The 17,773-nt window shown below is 35.9% G+C and overlaps 1 non-coding gene across 1 annotated transcript; it reads right to left on the bottom strand.

The window, feature by feature from the left end:
- Window positions 1-15,817: 15,817 nt before the first annotated feature.
- On the bottom strand, window positions 15,818-15,924 carry LOC139033234 (U6 spliceosomal RNA). The gene has a single exon (XR_011485856.1). It is a non-coding gene; the product is annotated as a U6 spliceosomal RNA (small nuclear RNA).
- Window positions 15,925-17,773: the final 1,849 nt, after the last annotated feature.

Below are 17,773 nucleotides of genomic sequence, written 5' to 3'. Positions count from 1 at the left end.
AAGACATATACATGGCTAACAAACACATGAAAAGATGCTTAACATTGGTCATTATTAGAGAAATGCAAATCAAAACTATGAGATATCACCTCATAACAGTCAGAATAGCCAATAGCCAACATCAAAAAGTCTAAAAGCAATAAATGCTGGAGAGGGTGTGGAGAATTTGGGAATGTAAATTGGTACAATCACTATGGAAGACAATATGGAAATTCCTTTAAAAACTAGGAATTAAAGGACCATATGTCCCAACAATCCCACTACTAGGCATATACCATGAGGAAATCAAAATTGAGAGGGACACATGTATTCCAATGTTCATTGCAGTGCTATTAACAGTAGCTAGAATATGGAAGCAACCTGGATGTTCATTGACAGATGAATGGATAAAGAAGCTCTGGTGCATATATACACTGGAATATTACTCAGCCATAAAAAGGAACATATTTGAGTCAGTTCTAATCAGGTGGATGAACCTAGAGCCCATTATACAGAGTGAAGTAAGTCAGGAAGAGAAAGATAAATATTGTATACTAATGCATATATACGGAATCTAGAAAGATGGTATTGAAGAATTTATTTGCAGGGTAGCAATAGAGACACAGACATAGAGAAAAGACTTATGGACACAGGGAGAAGGGAGGAGAGGGTGAGATGCATGGAGAGAGTAACATGAAAACTTCCATTCCTGTATGTAAAATAGATAACCAGTGGGAATTTGTTGCATGACTCAGGGAACTCAAACTGGGGCTCTGGGACAATCTAGAGGGGTGGGATACAGAGGGAGATAGGAGGGAGTTTCAAGAGGGAGGGGACACATGTATACCTATGGCTGATTCATTTTGATATTGGGCAGAAACCAACACAATTCTGTAAAGCAATTATCCTTCAATGATAAAATAAATAAATTCGAGATTTAAAAACAACAAAGTTGAAATCTTGCATATTTTACATGTATTCTTTTTATATTGAAGCTTCCAAAATGTAAAAAACAAACAGATTTCTATGTATGTCAGATAGTTGAGCAAATATTCTCAGTTTAATTTTAAGTCTGTAAACCATGTGGATAGGTAAACTGAAAAGTAAAAAGAAACAAAAAAAGATTATTTAGCTTAGTATTTTTTGATTGTATGGTTTTACTGCCTAAATGGAGGGAGAAAAAAGTCCTAGAAAAATGAACTCTGTATACTTGCTAATTTCTGGAAACTGATCAATTCACCCTGCACATGACTGCCAGATAAAATATCAGTATTACTTCAGTGTTCTCTTATCAGTCACTTCCAATTGCTCCCCATTATCAGGCAGATTAAAGCTCTAAGGCTTGATCCCAAAGGCAAGACTCTCAAAGAACCTGTCTTAACTCACCTAATGCAAATTGAGGAATTTGGCTGACACCATAGTTTATGTATTTAATGCGTCTTTAGTTTTTATCAGTTTGATTTCTATGTGTCTCAATGTGTTCCTCTTTGGGTTTATCCTGCCTGGGACTATCTATGCTTCCTGGACTTGGTTGAGTATTTACCATGTTAAGGAAATTTTTGTTTATTATCCTTCAAATATTTTCTCAGGTCCTTTCTCTCTCTCTTCTCCTTCTGGGACCACTATAATGCGAATGCTGGTGCATTTCATGTTGTCCCAGAGGTCTCTTAGGATGTGTTAACTTTTTTTTTATTCCTTTTTTTCCCCCTATTTTCTGTTCTGTGGCAGTGATTTCCATTATTCTTTCTGCCAAGTCACTTGGTTCTTCTGCCTCAGTTATTCCACTATTGGTTCCTTCTAATGTATTACTTATCTCTGTTTGTTTGTTCTTTAGTTCTTCTAGGTCTTTGATAAACATTTCTTGCATCTTCTCCATTTTTTTTCCCTGAGATCCTGGATCATTTTCATTATCATTATTCTGAATTATTTTTCTTGAAGATTGCCTATCTCCACTTCATTTAGTTGTTTTTCTGGAGTTTTATCTTGTCCCATCCTCTGGGACATAACTTTCAGCTTTTTCATCCTGATTAACTTTCTGTTATGTGGTTTTTGTTTTAGCCACTGTGGGATTGTGGTTATTCTTGCTGCTTCTGTCTGTCCTCTGATGGAAGATGCTAAAAGGCTTGAGGAAGCTTCCTGATGAAAGAGACTGGTAGTGGGAAAAACTTGGTCTTGCTCTGATGGGCACGGCCTTGCTCAGTAAAGCTTTAATCCAATTATCTGCTCATGGTTGGGGTTGTGCTCCCTTCCTGTTAGTTTTTTTGGCCTGAGGTTACCCAGCCCTGTGGTCTATTGTCTCTGTTGTAGGGTTAATGGCAACCTTCAAGAGACCTTACGCCAAGGGGGAATTTCCTAGACTGCTGCTGACTGTGCCCCCATCCATGTCATGAGCCCCTGCTGAGCCACGCCTTCACAGGAGACCCTCCAACACTAGCAAGTAGTTTTGGTTCCATCTTCTGTGGGGTCACTTCTGTTTCCTCTGGGTCTTGGTGCATGCAAGATTTTGTTTGTGTCCTCCAAGACTGGGATCTCTGTTTCCCCCAGTCCTGCAGAAGTCCTATAATCAAATCCTACTGGCCTTCATGGCCAGATTCCTGGGGATTCCCAGTCCCTTTTGTTGGATCCCCAGGCTGACAAGCCTAATATGGGGTTCAGAACCTTCACAACAGTGGGAGAACTTCTTTGTTATTATTGTTCTCCAGTTTGTGGGTCACCTCCCCGGTGGGTATGTGGTTTGATTGTATTGTGATTGCCCCCTCCTACCATCTCAGCTTCTTCTGTCTTTGGATGTGGGATATCTTTTTCTTGTGGGTTTCAGCATTCTCCTGTCAATGGTTGTTCAACAACTAGTAGCTATTTGGGTGCTCACAGGCAGAGATGAGCCCAGGCCATTCTACTCTATCTTGAACCAGAAATTTTAAGCATTTAATTTGTAAAGCCAAAGTTACTGATAGGAAAAGTCAAACACTGCATGTCTAAACAACTTATTTTTAAACCTAAGAAATTACAGAGTTAGTAAAAACAAGTAACTGACAAATAGGATTGATAAGCTTTGGTCTTTTGGGTTCTTGTGAAGGATTGGCAATACTGGGCCATAAGCATTAATCATAATTAGATGGGTTGAAAAGCCCTAAACTCAAAAGAAGCAGGGGCAGAGTCACAAGAAACATATCACCTTTCTTATCAGTCTCAACCCCCTCTTTATTAATTGATCTTAGTACCCCCTACTGTGTCTTTGTTCAATTACTTCTCAAGTTCTAGAATATCTACAAGGGATGATACAGTATAGTGGTAAAAACATAGACTCCCCGTGGTTTATTCTGACACCGACTAGCTATATTACCTTAAGCAAATCACCAAAGCCCTCTGTTCTTTAACTTTCTGTATTCAGTGGTGATTCGTTCTTAGTCATGTCCGACTCTGCAACACTTTGGACTATAGCTCACCAGGTTCCTCTGTCCATGGAATTCTCCAGGTAAGAATACCAGAGTAGGTTGCCATTTCCTTCTTCAGGGCATCTTCCTGACCCAGGGATCAAACCTGTGTCTCCTTCATTGCACACAGATTCCTTACCACTGAGTCATCATGGAAGCCCAGTAACTCTCTGTATTAGTGAATATTAAATGAAGCAGTATGTGACTGAAAAAGAGTTGTTGCTATGTGAGTGCTTGCTATTGTTGTTTTTCTTCCTCCTTTCTTCAAAGCCTAGTTTAGCTCCCATCATCTCCAGGAAGTCACATAACACCCTGGTGCTCCTTTGAACCCCTAGATTACCTATAATAATTATGAGTCCTTTGACATTTCATTTTATGTCACCATGGGAAATAGCTTACGCTTTTGTAACATTATTTTAAACTGTTTTTAATATGTTCATGTCTTGCCTCTCCTAACAGACTATGAACTCCTTGGGAATGAGAACCATGCCTTACCCTTCTCTTTTTCTCCTTCTGAATTTATCATTTCACAAAAGATGCTTAAGAGATATTTGCCAAATGAGTAAATCAATAATGGGTTATCACAGGTGGCAAATTTCACAGGTTTCAATGTAGAAACAAACATCTTAACCACTAGAAAGTATGCTGGGTGGTTATGCTTTTTTCTGTAAAAAATAGGGTGAGCTTATACTGAATTACAGATCCTTGGCCTGTTGTAGTACAGATTTATTCCATTTTAGACAGATAAAGTGTTTCCTAGTAGAAGAGTAACTACTAAATTTTCATGGATTCACTAAGATTGTAAGACAGTGTGGCACATTTGATTAAATAAAAAATTATAGATAAAACAGCAAAGATGCATTTTCTAGGAAAAGTCCCTAAAATATTTTAAAAGTATATGTAAACTCTCAATAACAGCTAGGGAGCAACAAAACAAGTCTCATATGAATATTATACATTAAAATATTTACAGGAGGTACTCAAGATTATAGTATGTCTGGCATTTACAAACCACTTCATATCATGGCACTTGTAAACATTGAAAATGTTTATAAAGTATACTGAAATAAGCAGAAAGGGGTCCTTGAACCAGGGGTAACTTGCACTGGGACTTTGGTAACTTCATCCCTAGAACTCTGGGCACTTCAAATACTGACCAACCACTCCGAGGGACAAGACAGCACAAATCTTAGCACTCCTGCAACCTATCCACAACACATACAGCAGTTGGAGAACTCTGTTGCTTTTGTAATATTGTGTTTCAATCTGTACTGTTCAATACAGGACAAGGAAGACCTATGATACAAACATGTAAACCCAGATGAAATATGCATTTTTGTTGCATTCCTATGTGCAACAGTCTCTGAACATTGCTCAGTCAATAGTTATATGTCTTATTCAGTTCACATTAGAGATTGGGTTCAATGCAAATCATACTATATGTCTTTTCCTTTATTCTCATTCATTAATATATTCAATGATGACTGATTGAACACCAACTATGTGATACATTATGTGCTCGTTACAGATTAAAAATAATACCACTTAGTTCTGGCAAGTACTATAATGGCATGTGGAGCACACTTTGTACCCCCAGATCCATACTTGCCTTAAGTCAACAAATAAGCTGGATGGTCTAAGTTGAATGGGGACTCTATCATATGAAGCCTCACCTCAGCAATTTAACAGATCAGCCCGGGACCAAAAATAATAGGGACTCTTTTCCATGAGTAAACAAAAGATGCCTCTGGCATCTCAAGTCTCATCTTATTCTTGCTAGCCAGATGACAGATGGGATAGGGAAATAATGGTGGCCTCTGGCCACCAAGTCTTACAACTCAGGGAACTGAAATGAACAATATGTCTCAATTGCATGAGACACCACTCGATCTCTATAACAACAGACAAAAGCTTTGACAGGTGGAAGGTGAGAATTTCTGAGGATGACAAGTGGAGCAGATAGCTGCCATTAGCTATTTGATTGTTGTTCTCCATTGAATGAGACCTTGATATCTTAAGACAGAAATGGTAGAATAGTGTACCACAATTTATCAATATGAAGTGTACATTAAAATTTGGAAAGCTTTACTAGCTATTTATAATTCTATATATGCAACATGAACAAAAGTTGTTCTTAACTTTTGCAGTGGCATGATAGAGTTAGAAAATCATGTGTCTTAAAAAAGAACTATTGTAAAAAAATCATAGAAATGTCTGATGGAATTAACTATATTTTTTGAAAACATAATAATACATTATTTTCAATGGCATTACATTTAGATCCCTCATTTCAATTTAATCTTTAACTGTTAACATCACTTGAGTTGATCAATGTCCAGCTACACTATACATGTCTCTCCTATTCACATCCATTTCTCAAAATTTTATTCATTTTGATTGCTTGAATACCTAGTCAGGTACTATATTTCTCAGTAACTTCTAGTAGTGTCCTTGATAACTGTCTGCCAAATAGGATCTGATCAATTGCTGTTCAATTTTTAGAGAACATTGAGCCTATGATGGTCATTATAGTTTGAACCTGCCATATATTTTAATGCTGTTCTGTGTATTTTATTTTATTCATAATTAATTTTTATTGATGTATAATTGTTTTACAATGTTTTGCTAGTTTCTGCTGTATAGCAAAGTAAATCAGCTGTATATACATACATATCCCCTCTCTTTTGGATTTCCTTCCCACTAAGGTTTCACATAGCGCTGAATAGAGTTCCCTCTGCTATAAAGGAGGTTTTCATTGGTTCTCTATTATATACACAGTAGTGTATATATGTCAATCTCATTCTCCCAATTCATATCACCCCTCTTATCCCCAGTATCGATGTCTGTTCTCTATGTCTGTGTCTCTATTTCTGCTTTGCAAATAAGTTCATCTGTGTCATCCTTCTATATTACAAACATAAGGAATATCATTTGATATTTATTTTCTCATTCTGACTTATTTCACTCTGTATGATAGTCTCTTCGTCCATCCATGTCTCTGCAAATGGCACAGTTTCATTTCTTTTTATAGCTGAGTAATATTCCATTGTATATATGTACCATATTTTCTTTATGCATTGTTTGTTGTTGATGGACATTTAGCTTGCTTCCATGCCCTGGCTATTGTAAATGGTGCTGCAGTGAACATTGGGGTACATATATTTTTTTCAAATTATGATTTTCTCTCGATATATGCTCAGGAGTTGGATTGCTGGAGCATACGGTAGGTATTTTTAGATTTTAAGGAAACTGCACACTATTTTCCATAGTGGCTTATCAATTTACATTCCCACCAACAGTGTAAGAAATTTCCCTTTTCTCTTCACTTTCTTCAGCATTTATTGTTTGTGGATATTTTAATAATGGCCGTTCTGACTCGTATGATGTAATTATTGCAGTTTTATTTGCATTTCTCTAACAATTAGAAGTGTCTAGCATCTTTTCATGTTTGCTGGCCACCTGTATGTCTTCTTTGAATAAATGTCTATTTACAGCTTCTACCCATTTTTTGATTGGGTTTGATTTTTTTATGTTGAGCTACATGACCAGCTTGCATATTTTGTAGATTAATTCCTTGACATTTGCTTGATTTCTAAATATTTTCTCCCATTCTGAGGGTTGTCTTTTTCTTTTGTTTATGGTTTCCTTTGTTGTGCAAAGGTTTTTACGTTTAATTAGATCCAAGTTTAAAAATTTTTGCTTTTATTTTAATTACTCTAGGAGGTGAGTCAAAAAAGATCTTGCTACAATTAAGGTCAAAGTGTCTTCTGTCTATGTTTTCTTCTACACGTTTTAGAGTGTCTGACCTTACATTTAGGATTTTAATCCATTTCGAGTTTAATTCTCTGTATAGTGTTAGAGAGTGTTCTAATTTCATTCATTTGCATATAACTGTCAAGTTTTCCAGCACCGATTATTGAAGAACCTGTTTTCTTCATTATATATTCCTGCCTCCTCTGTCATAGATTAGGTGACCTTTGGTGTGTGGGTTTATCTCTGGACTTTATATTCTGTTTCATAGATCTATGTTCCTGTTTTTGTGCTAGTACCATATTACTGTAGTTTTATAGTATAGTCTGAAGTCAGGAAGGTTGATTCCTCCAATTCTCTTTTGCTTTCTCAAAATTGATTTGGATATTCAGGGTCTTTTGTGTTTCCATACAAATTGTAACTTTTTGAATTCTAATTTTGTGAAAAATGTGGTTGGTCGTTTGAAAGGGATTGAACCTGCAGTTTGTTTTGGGTAGTATAGTTATTTTCACAATACTTCTCTTCTATTCCAAGAACATGACATATTTCTCCATCTGTTTTTGTAGTCTTTGATTTCTTTTATAAGTATCTTACAATTTTCTGAGTACAGATCATTTGCCACTTTCATAGGGTTATTTCTAGTGATATTTTATTATTTTTGATATGATGGTAAATTGAATTATTTCCTTCATTTCTCTTTCTGATATTTCATTGTCATTGTATAGGAATGCAAGATATTTCTGTCTATTAATTTTTATCCTATAATTTTGCAACATTCATTGAGCAACTTTAGTAGTTTTCCAGTGACTTATTTAAGGTTTTTTCTTTCTGTTCTTTATAGACTTTTTTCCTGAAAGTTTTTGGGAAACTTGGAAAATTCTAAGCATGTGGGGAAAGGAAAGTTGTTTGGCCAGATAAATGATGAAGCTGTTTCAGGTTTGTGAGTTCAGTTCTTCTTTCTACATGTTCTACTGTTCTACCCTGTGAACAAAGCTTAACCTCATTTTTTCACATCTAATCTTTATTCATTTAGGGCTTTCTTTCTTTCTTTCTTTCTTTTTTAGGGCTTTCTAAATATATTTTTGTGTCATCTGAAAACAGTGACAGTATTACTTCTCTTTCAAACGTGATTATTTTATTTCTTTTCCTTTTCTGGTTGCCATGGTGAGAACTTCCAAGACTATGTTGAATAGAAGTGGTGAGATTGGACATCATTATCTTTTTCCTGGTCTTAGAGGAAATGCTTTCAGATTTTCACCATTGAGAATGATATTTACTCTTGGTTTATCAAATATAGCCTTTATTATATTAAGGTAGGTTCCCGCTATGCCCATTTTCTGGAGACTTTCTCATGTAAATTAGTGTTGAAGTCTCCCAAAAGCTTTTTCTGCATCTATTGAGATGATCATATGGTTTTTGTTCTTCAATTTGTTAATGTGGTGTATCACATTGATTAATTTACTGAATAATCCTTGCTTCCTTAGGATAAATTCCACTGGGTCATAGTGTATCACTGTTGTGTTGTTGGATTCAATTTGCTAGTATTTTTTTGAAGATTTTTACCTTTATCCTCATCAGTGATATTGGCTTGTAGATTTCTTTCTTTTTTTATTATTATTTTTTCCATTAGTTTTTATTATTGGAGGCTAATTACTTTACAATATGGTAGTGGTTTTTGCCATACATTGACATGAATCAGCCATGGATTTACATGTATTCCCCATCCCTATCCCCCCTCCCGATTCCCTCCCCACCCCATCCCTCTGGGTCTTCCCAGTGCAGCAGCCCCGAGCACTTGCATGCATCCAACCTGGGCTGGAGATCTGTTTCACCCTTGATAATGTACATGTTTCGATGCTGTTCTTTCAGATCATCCCACACTCACCTTCTCCCACAGAGTCCAAAAATCTGTTCTGTACGTCTGTGTCTCTTTTTCTATTTTGCATACAGGGTTATCGTTACCATCTTTCTAAATTCCATGTATATGCGTTAGTATAACTCTGTTGGTCTTTATCTTTCTGGCTTACTTCACGCTGTATAATGGGTCCCAGTTTCGTCCGTCTCATTAGAATTGATTCAAATGAATTCTTTTTGATGGCTGAGTAATATTCCATGATGTATATGTACCACAGCTTCCTTATTCATTCGTCTGCTGATGGGCATTTAGGTTGCTTCCATGTCCCGGCTATTATAAACAGTGCTGCAATGAACATTGGGGTGCACGTGTCTCTTTCAGATCTGGTTTCCCAGTGTGTATGCCCAGAAGTGGGATTGCTGGGTCATATGGCAGTTCTATTTCCAGTTTTTTGAGAAATCTCCACACTGTTCTCCATAGTGGCTGTACTAGTTTGCATTCCCACCAACACTGTAAGAGAGTTCCCTTTTCTTCACACGCTTTCCAACATTTATTGCTTGTAGACTTTTGGATAGCAGCCAACCTGACTGTTGTGTAATGTTACCTCATTGTGGTTTTGATTTGTATTTCTCTGATAATGAGTGATGTTGAGCATCTTTTCATGTGTTCGTGAGCCATTCTGTATGTCTTCTTTGGAGAAATGTCTGTTTAGTTCTTTGGCCCATTTTTTGATTGGGTCATTTATTTTTCTGGAATTGAGCTGCAGGAGTTGCTTGTATATTTTTGAGATTAATTATTTGTTAGTTGCTTCGTTTGCTATTATTTTCTCCCAGTCTGAGGGCTGTCTTTTCACCTTGCTTATAGTTTCCTTTGTTGTGCAAAACCTTTTATGTTTCATTAGGTCCCATTTGTTTATTTTTGCTTTTATTTCCAATATTCTGGGAGGTGTGTCATAGAGGATCCTGCTGTGATTTATGTCAGTGTTTTGCCTATGTTCTCCTCTAGGAGTTTTATAGTTTCTGGTCTTACATTTAGATCTTTAATCCATTTTGAGTTTATTTTTGTGTATGGTGTGAGAAAGTGTTCTAGTTTCATTCTTTTACAAGTGGTTGATCAGTTTTCCCAGAACCACTTGTTAAAGAGGTTGTCTTTTTTCCATTGTATATTCTTGCCTCCTTTGTCGAAGATAAGGTGTCCATAGGTTCGTGGATTTATCTCTGGGCTTTCTTTTCTGCTCCATTGATCTATATTTCTGTCTTTGTGCCGGTACTATACTATCTTGATGACTGTGGCTTTGTAGTATAGTCTGAAGTCAGGCAGGTTGATTCCTCCAGTTCCATTCTTCTTTCTCAAGGTTACTTTGGCTATTCGAGGTTTTTTGTATTTCCATACAAATTGTGAAATTATTTGTTCTAGTTCTGTGCAAAATACCGTTGGTAGCTTAATAGGGATTGCATTGAATTTATAGATTGCTTTGGGTAGAATAGCCATTTTGATAATATTGATTCTTCCAACCCATGAACACGGTATATTTCTCCATCTGTTTGTGTCCTCCTTGATTTCTTTCATCAGTGTTTTATAGTTTTCTATGTATAGGTCTTTTGTTTCTTTAGGTACATATACTCCTAAGTATTTTATTGTTTTTGTTGCAATGGTGAATGGTATTGTTTCCTTAATTTCTCTTTCTGTTTTCTCATTGTTAGTGTATAGGAAAGCAAGGGATTTCTGTGTGTTAATTTTATATCCTACAACTTTACTATATTCATTGATTAGCTCTAGTAATTTTCTGGTAGAGTCTTTAGGATTTTCTATGTAGAGGATCATGTCATCTGCAAACAGCGAGAGTTTCACTTCTTCCTTTCCTGTATGGATAGCTTTTACTTCCTTTTCTGCTCTGATTACTGTGGCCAAAACTTCCAAAACTATGTTGAATAATAGTGTTGAGAGTGGGCACCCTTGTATTGTTCCTGATTTCAGGGGAAATGCTTTCAATTTTTCACCATTGAGGGTGATGCTTGCTGTGGGTTTGTCATATATAGCTTTTACTATGTTGAGGTATGTCTAATGTGGGTGTCAGGATGATGATGGCCTCAAAGCATGAGGTGGAGAGTGTTCCTCACTTGGCAAATTTTGGAAGAGTTGGAGAGGGACTGGTGTTAACTTTTCTCTATATGATTAATAGACTTTGCCTTTGAATCCATCTGGTCCTGAACATTTGTTTGTTGGAAGTTTTAAAATCACAGTTTCCATTTCAGCACTTGTGATTGATATATTCACATTTCCTAATTCTTTCTGGTTAAGTATTGAAAGGTGGTATCTTTCTAAGAATGTGTACATTCTTTTAGGTTGCCAAAATTATTAGCATATAATTACTTGCAAATTCTCTTATGCTCATTTGAATTTCTTTGGTGTCCATTGTAACTTCTCCATTTCCATTTCTAAATTTATTGATTTGAGTCTTCTTTTTTTGAGTCTGGCTAAACGTTTATCATGGTTTAGCCTTTGCAATGAAGCAGTTTCTTGTTTTATTGATGTCTTTTTCATCCCTATTTCATTTATTTCTTCTCTGACTTTTTAAATTATTTCCTTTTCTACTAACTTCCTGTATTATTTGTTCTACTTTCCCTAGTTGCTCTTTGTGTAAGTTCAGATTCTTTAATTGAGAATTTACTTTTTTCTTGAGGTAGGAGGTATATAAATATAGATATAGATAGATAGATATACACACAAACTAAGGTAAATTGAGCCAGTGATGCCATCCAACCATCTCATCCTCTGTCATCACCTTCTCTTCCCACCTTCAAACTTTCCCATTATCAGGGTCTTTTCTATTACATCAGTTCTTCTCACCAGGTGGCCAAAATCTTGGAGTTTCAGCTTCAGCATCAATACTTCCAATGAATATTCAGGACTGGTTTCCTTTAGGATGGACTGTTTGGATAACCTTGCAGTCCAAGGGACTCTCAAGAGTCTTCTCCAACACCACAGCCAAAAAAGCATCAATTCTGGTCTTATGTTTAGATCTTTAATCCATTTTGAGTATTTTTGTGTATGGTGTGAGAAAGTCTTCTAGTTTCATTCTTTTAAAAGTGGTTGACCAGTTTTCCAGGCACCACTTGTTAAAGAGGTTGTCTTTTTTCCATTGTATATCCTTGCCTCCTTTGTTGAAGATAAGGTGTCCATAGGTACGTGGATTTATCTCTGGGCTTTCTATTCTGTCCCATTGATCTATATTTCTGTCTTTGTGCTAGTACCATACTGTCTTGATGGCTGTGGCTTTGTAGTATAGCCTGAAGTCAGGCAGGTTGACTCCTCCAATTCCGTTCTTCTTTCTCAAGATTACTTTGGATATTCGAGGTTTTTTGTATTTCCATACAAATTGTGAAATTGCTTTAGTTCTCTGAAAAATACCCTTGGTAACTTGATAGGGATTGCATTGAATCTATAGATTGCTTTGAGTACTATACTCATTTTGACATTATTGATTCTTCTAATCCATGAACATGGTAAACTTCTCCATCTATATGTGTCCTCTTTGATTTCTTTCACCGGTGTTTTATAGTTTTCTATATATAGGTTTTTTGTTTCTTTAAGTAGATATATTCCTAAGTATTTTATTCTTTTCATTGCAATGGTGAATGGACTTGTTTCCTTAATTTCTCTTTCTGTTTTCTCACTGTTAGTGTATAGGAATGCAAGGGATTTCTGTGTGTTAATTTTATATCCTGCAAATTTACTGTATTCATTGATTAGCTCTAGTAATTTTCTGGTGGAGTCTTTAGGGTTTTCTATGTAGAGGATCATGTCATCTTCAAACAGTGAGAGTTTTACATCTTCTTTTCCAATCTGGGTTCCTTTTATTTCTTTTTCTGCTCTGATTACTTTGGCCAAAACTTCCAAAACTATGTTGAATAGTAGTAGTGTTGAGAGTGGGAACCCTTGTCTTGTTCCTGAATTTAGGGGAATGCTTCCAATTTTTCACCATTGAGGATAATATTTGCTGAAGTTTTGTTATATATAGCTTTTATTACCTTGAGGTATGTTTGCTCATGGCTGCTTTCTGGAGTATTTTTTTTATCATAAATGGATGTTGAATTTTGTCAAAGGCTTTCTCTGCATCTATTGAGATAATCATATGGCTTTTAATCTTTCAGTTTGTTAATGTGGTGTATGACATTGATTGATTTGTGGATATTGAAGAATCCTTGCATCCCTGGGATAAAGCCCACTTGGTCATGATATAAGATCTTTTTAATACGTTGTTGGATTCTGTTTGTTAGAGTTTTGTTAAGGATTTTTGCATCTATGTTAATCAGTGATATTGGCCTGTAGTTTTCTTTTTTTGTGGTATCTATGTCTGGTTTAGGTATTAGGGTGATGGTGGTCTCATAGAATGCGTTTGGAAGTTTACCTTCCTCTGCAGTTTTATGGAATAGTTTGAGTAGTATAGGTGTTCTTCTCTAAATTTTTGGTACAATTCAGCTGTGAAGCTGTCTGGTCCTGGGCTTTTGTTTGTTGGAAGATTTCTGATTACAGTTTCAATTTCCATGCTTGTGATGGGTCTATTAAGATTTTCTATTTCTTCCTGGTTCATTTTTGGAATGTTATACTTTTCTAAGAATTTGTCCATTTCTTCCAGGTTTTCCATTTTTTTTTTTTTTTTTTTTGCATATTGTTGTTGATAATAGTCTCCTATGATCCTTTGTACTTCTGTGTTGTCTGTTGTGATTTCTCCAATTTCATTTCTAATTTTTGTTGGTTTGATTTTTCTCCCTTTGTTTCTTGATGAGTCTGGCTAATGGTTTATCAATTTTATTTATCTTCTCAAGGAACCAGCTTTTGGTTTTGTTGATTTTTGCTGTCATCTCTGTTGTTTCTTTTGCATTTATTTCTGCCTTAATTTTTAAGGTTTCTTTCCTTCTACTAACCCTGGGGTTAGTAATTTCTTCCTTTTCAAGTTGCTTTTGGTGTAGAGTTAGATTATTTGACTTTTTTCTTGTTTCTTGAGGTAAGCCTATATTGCTATGAACCTTAAATAGATTAAAGATCTAAACGTAAGACCAGAAACTGTTAAACTCCTAGAGGAAAACATAGGCAAAGCACTCTCTGACATAAACCACAGCAGGATCTTCTATGACCCACTTCCCAGAATATTGGAAATAAAAGCAAAAATAAAGAAATGGGATGTAATTAAAGTTAAAACTTTCTGCACAACAAAGGAAACTGTAAGCAAGGTGAAAAGACAGGCTTCAGAATTGGAGAAAATAAGAGCAAACGAAGCGACTGACAAATGATTAATCTCATAAACATACAAGCAACTCCTGTAGCTCAATTCCAGAAAAATAAATGACCCAATCAAAATGGACCAAAGAACTAAACCGACATTTCTCCAAAAAGACATACAAATGGCTAACAAACACATGAAAAGATGCTCAACATCACTCATTATCAGAAATGTAAATCAAAACCACAATGTGGTACCATTTCAAGCCAGTCAGAATGGCTACTATCCAAAAGTCTACAAGCAATAAATGCTAGAGAGGGTGTGGAGAAAAGAAACCCTCTTAACTGTTGGTGGGAATGCAAACTAGTACAGCCACCATGGAGAACAGTGTGGAGATTCCTTAAAAAAAAACTGGAAATAGAACTGCGATATGACCCAGCAATTCCACTGCTGGGCATACACAGTGAGGAAACCAGAATTGAAAGAGAAACGTGTGCCCCAGTGTTCATCGCAGGACTGTCTATAATAGCCAGGCCATGGAAGCAACCTAGATGTCCATAAGCAGACAAATGGATAAGAGAATCGTGGTACATATACACAATGGAATATTACTCAGCCATTAAAAAGAATACATTTGAATCAGTTCTATTGAGGTGGATGAAACTGAATCCTATTATACAGAGTGAAGTAAGCTAGAAAGTAAAACACCAATACAGTATACTAATGCATATATATGGATTTAGAAAGATGGTAACGATGACCCTATATGCGAGACAGCAAAAGAGACCCAGATGTATTGAACAGTCTTTTGGACTCTGTGGGAGAGGGCAAGGGCAGGGTGATATGGTAGAATGGCATTGAAACATGTAAATTATATGTGAAATGAATCGCCAGTCCAGGTTCAATGCATGATACAGGGTGCTTGGGGCTGGTGCACTGGGATGACCCAGAGGGATGAGATGGGAAGGAAGTTTGGAGGGGGGTTCAGGATGGGGAACATATGTACGCACATAGCGGATTAAAGTCAATGTATGGCAAAACCAATAGAATATTGTAAAGTAAAATAAATAAATAAATAAGTTTTTAAAAAATTAGGCAAACATGGCTAAGATTGTCAAGACAGAAATCATGGTAATATTTTAATAAATACTTAAATGATTTAATGGTTTAATATGATCATTTAATAGATATCTAAATAATAAGTATTATAAGTGGCTTAATAAATATATTTTGAAAAAAGCATCAATTCTTTGGTGCTCAGCTTTCTTTATAGTCCCACTCTCACATCCATACATGACTACTGGAAAAACCATATCTTTGACTATACGGACCTTCACTGACATAGCAATGACTCTGCTTTTTAATATGCTGTCTAATTTGGTCATAGCTTTTCTTTCAAGGAGCAAGCATCAAATTTCATGGCTGCAGTCACCATCTGCAGTGATTTTAGAGCCTCCCAAAATAAAGTCTGTCACTGTTTCCATTGTTTCCCCATCTATTTGTCGTGAAGTGATGGGACCAGATGCCATTATCTTAGTTTTCTGTATGTTGAGTTTTTTTTCCATTTATTTTTATAAAATTATGGAACGCTACACGAATTTGCATGTCATCCTTGCACAGGGGCCATGCTAATCTTCTCTTTATCCTTCTAATTTTAGTATATGTGCTGCCGAAGCGAGCATTGTATTTTGAGTTTTAAGCCAACTTTTAACTCTCCTCCTTCAATTTCATCAGCGGGCTCTTTAGTTCTTAACTTTGTGCCATAAGGGTGGTGTCATCTTTGTATCTGAGGTTATTGTTATTTCTCCTGGCAATCTTGTTTCCAGCTTGTGCTTCATCAAGCCTGGCATTCCTCATGATGTACTCTGCATATAAGTTAAATAAGCATGGTGACAATATACAGCTTTGACATTCTCCTTTCCCTATGTGGAACCTGTCTGTTGTTCCATGTCCAGTTTTAACTGTTGCTTCTTGACCTACATACAGATTTCTCAAGAGGCAGGTCAGGTGTTCTGGTATTCCAATATCTTTAAGAATTTTCCAACAAAGAAGTTTGTTGTGATCCACACAGTCAGAGTCTTTGGCATAGTCAACAAAGCAGAAGTAAATGTTTTTCTGGATGTCTTGCTTTTTTGATGATCCAAAGGATGTTGGCAATTTGATCTCTGGTTCCTTGTATATATATATGTGTGTGTGTGTGTGTGTACATGTATATATATATGTATATGTGTGTGTGTGTGTATATGTGTAAATGTGTATATAAACTTTTCTATTGTGCTTGATAAAGACTTGAGAAAGAATATCCCCCCAAAAATAAAGATAAATTGGAAAACATAAACTAATGAAATCAGAGCACTGAATATGAAATAGAAAATGTGAAGCAAACTAGATAAAAGTAAAAGGTCATCATATAGCCCAGTTGTTTTTAACATGACTGCTCATTAGAAATATGTCTGGTGGTTTGAAGGAAAAAAAGAAATACCTGGGCAAAAAATTCCAAAATAATTTTGATATGCATCTTGATTTTAAAGTGATTACAGGTTTTTCTATTAAACAGTAGTTTTATTGGTATATAATGCTATTATTTTTCTCTTGACCAGTCATGAGACAATGGTATTAAGTGAATAATAGTTACATAATCACAATAGGAAGAGATGTTTATCAGTTTTTACCATCAATGGCCAGATAATAAAAGATAATTACAATTGCAAGCCATGATGGGAGCATGATTAACCTAACAATATAAAATAATTGCATACAATTTGAAGGGTTAAGCAGAGTGACACAGTAAGTGGAAGTGCATACATGAACATGTTTTCATCTTCCCAGCCAGGCTATGTGTTTTGGTTTGTGCATTTAATCCATTTACATTTAAGTTAATTATTGATATGTACGATCACCTGGAGGAGAGCATGTCAACCCATTCCAGCATTCTTGTCCTGACAGAGGAGCCTGACAGGCTACCGCCCATGGGGTTGCAAAGGGTCAGACATGACTAAAAAAACAGCATGCATGCACATGATCCTATTACTACTTTATTAATTGTTTTAGATTTATTTTGTGTAGGTTTTTTCCTTCTCTTGTTTCCTGCCTAGAGAAATTCCTTTAGCATTTGTTCTAAAGCTGGTTTGGTGGTGCTGAGTTCACTTAACTTTTGCTTGTTGGGAAAGCTTTCATTTCTCCATCAAATCTGAAGGAGAGTCTTGATATGTAGAATATTCTTGATTGTAGGTTCTTCCCTTTCGTCACTTTAAATATGAACTTCCTTGATTGTATAGTTTCTGTTAAGAAATCAGCTGATAACCTGATAGATTCATTGTATGTAATTTGTCATTTTTCCCTTGTTTCTTTTGACATTTTATCTGTGTCTTTAATTTTTGCCAGTTTTATTACTATGTGTCTCAATGTATTCTTCCTTAGGTTTATCCTGCCTTGGACTGTCTGTGCTTTCTGTATTTTGTTGATTATTTCATTTCCCATATTAGGGAAATTTTCAGTTATTATCTCTTGAAATATTTTCTTGGGGCCTTT

This window comes from Odocoileus virginianus, chromosome X (assembly GCF_023699985.2).
Source record: "Odocoileus virginianus isolate 20LAN1187 ecotype Illinois chromosome X, Ovbor_1.2, whole genome shotgun sequence".
NCBI lineage: Eukaryota > Metazoa > Chordata > Mammalia > Artiodactyla > Cervidae > Odocoileus > Odocoileus virginianus.
Note: the sequence above shows the minus strand (reverse complement) of the source record. Positions and strands in the feature narration are given on the sequence as shown.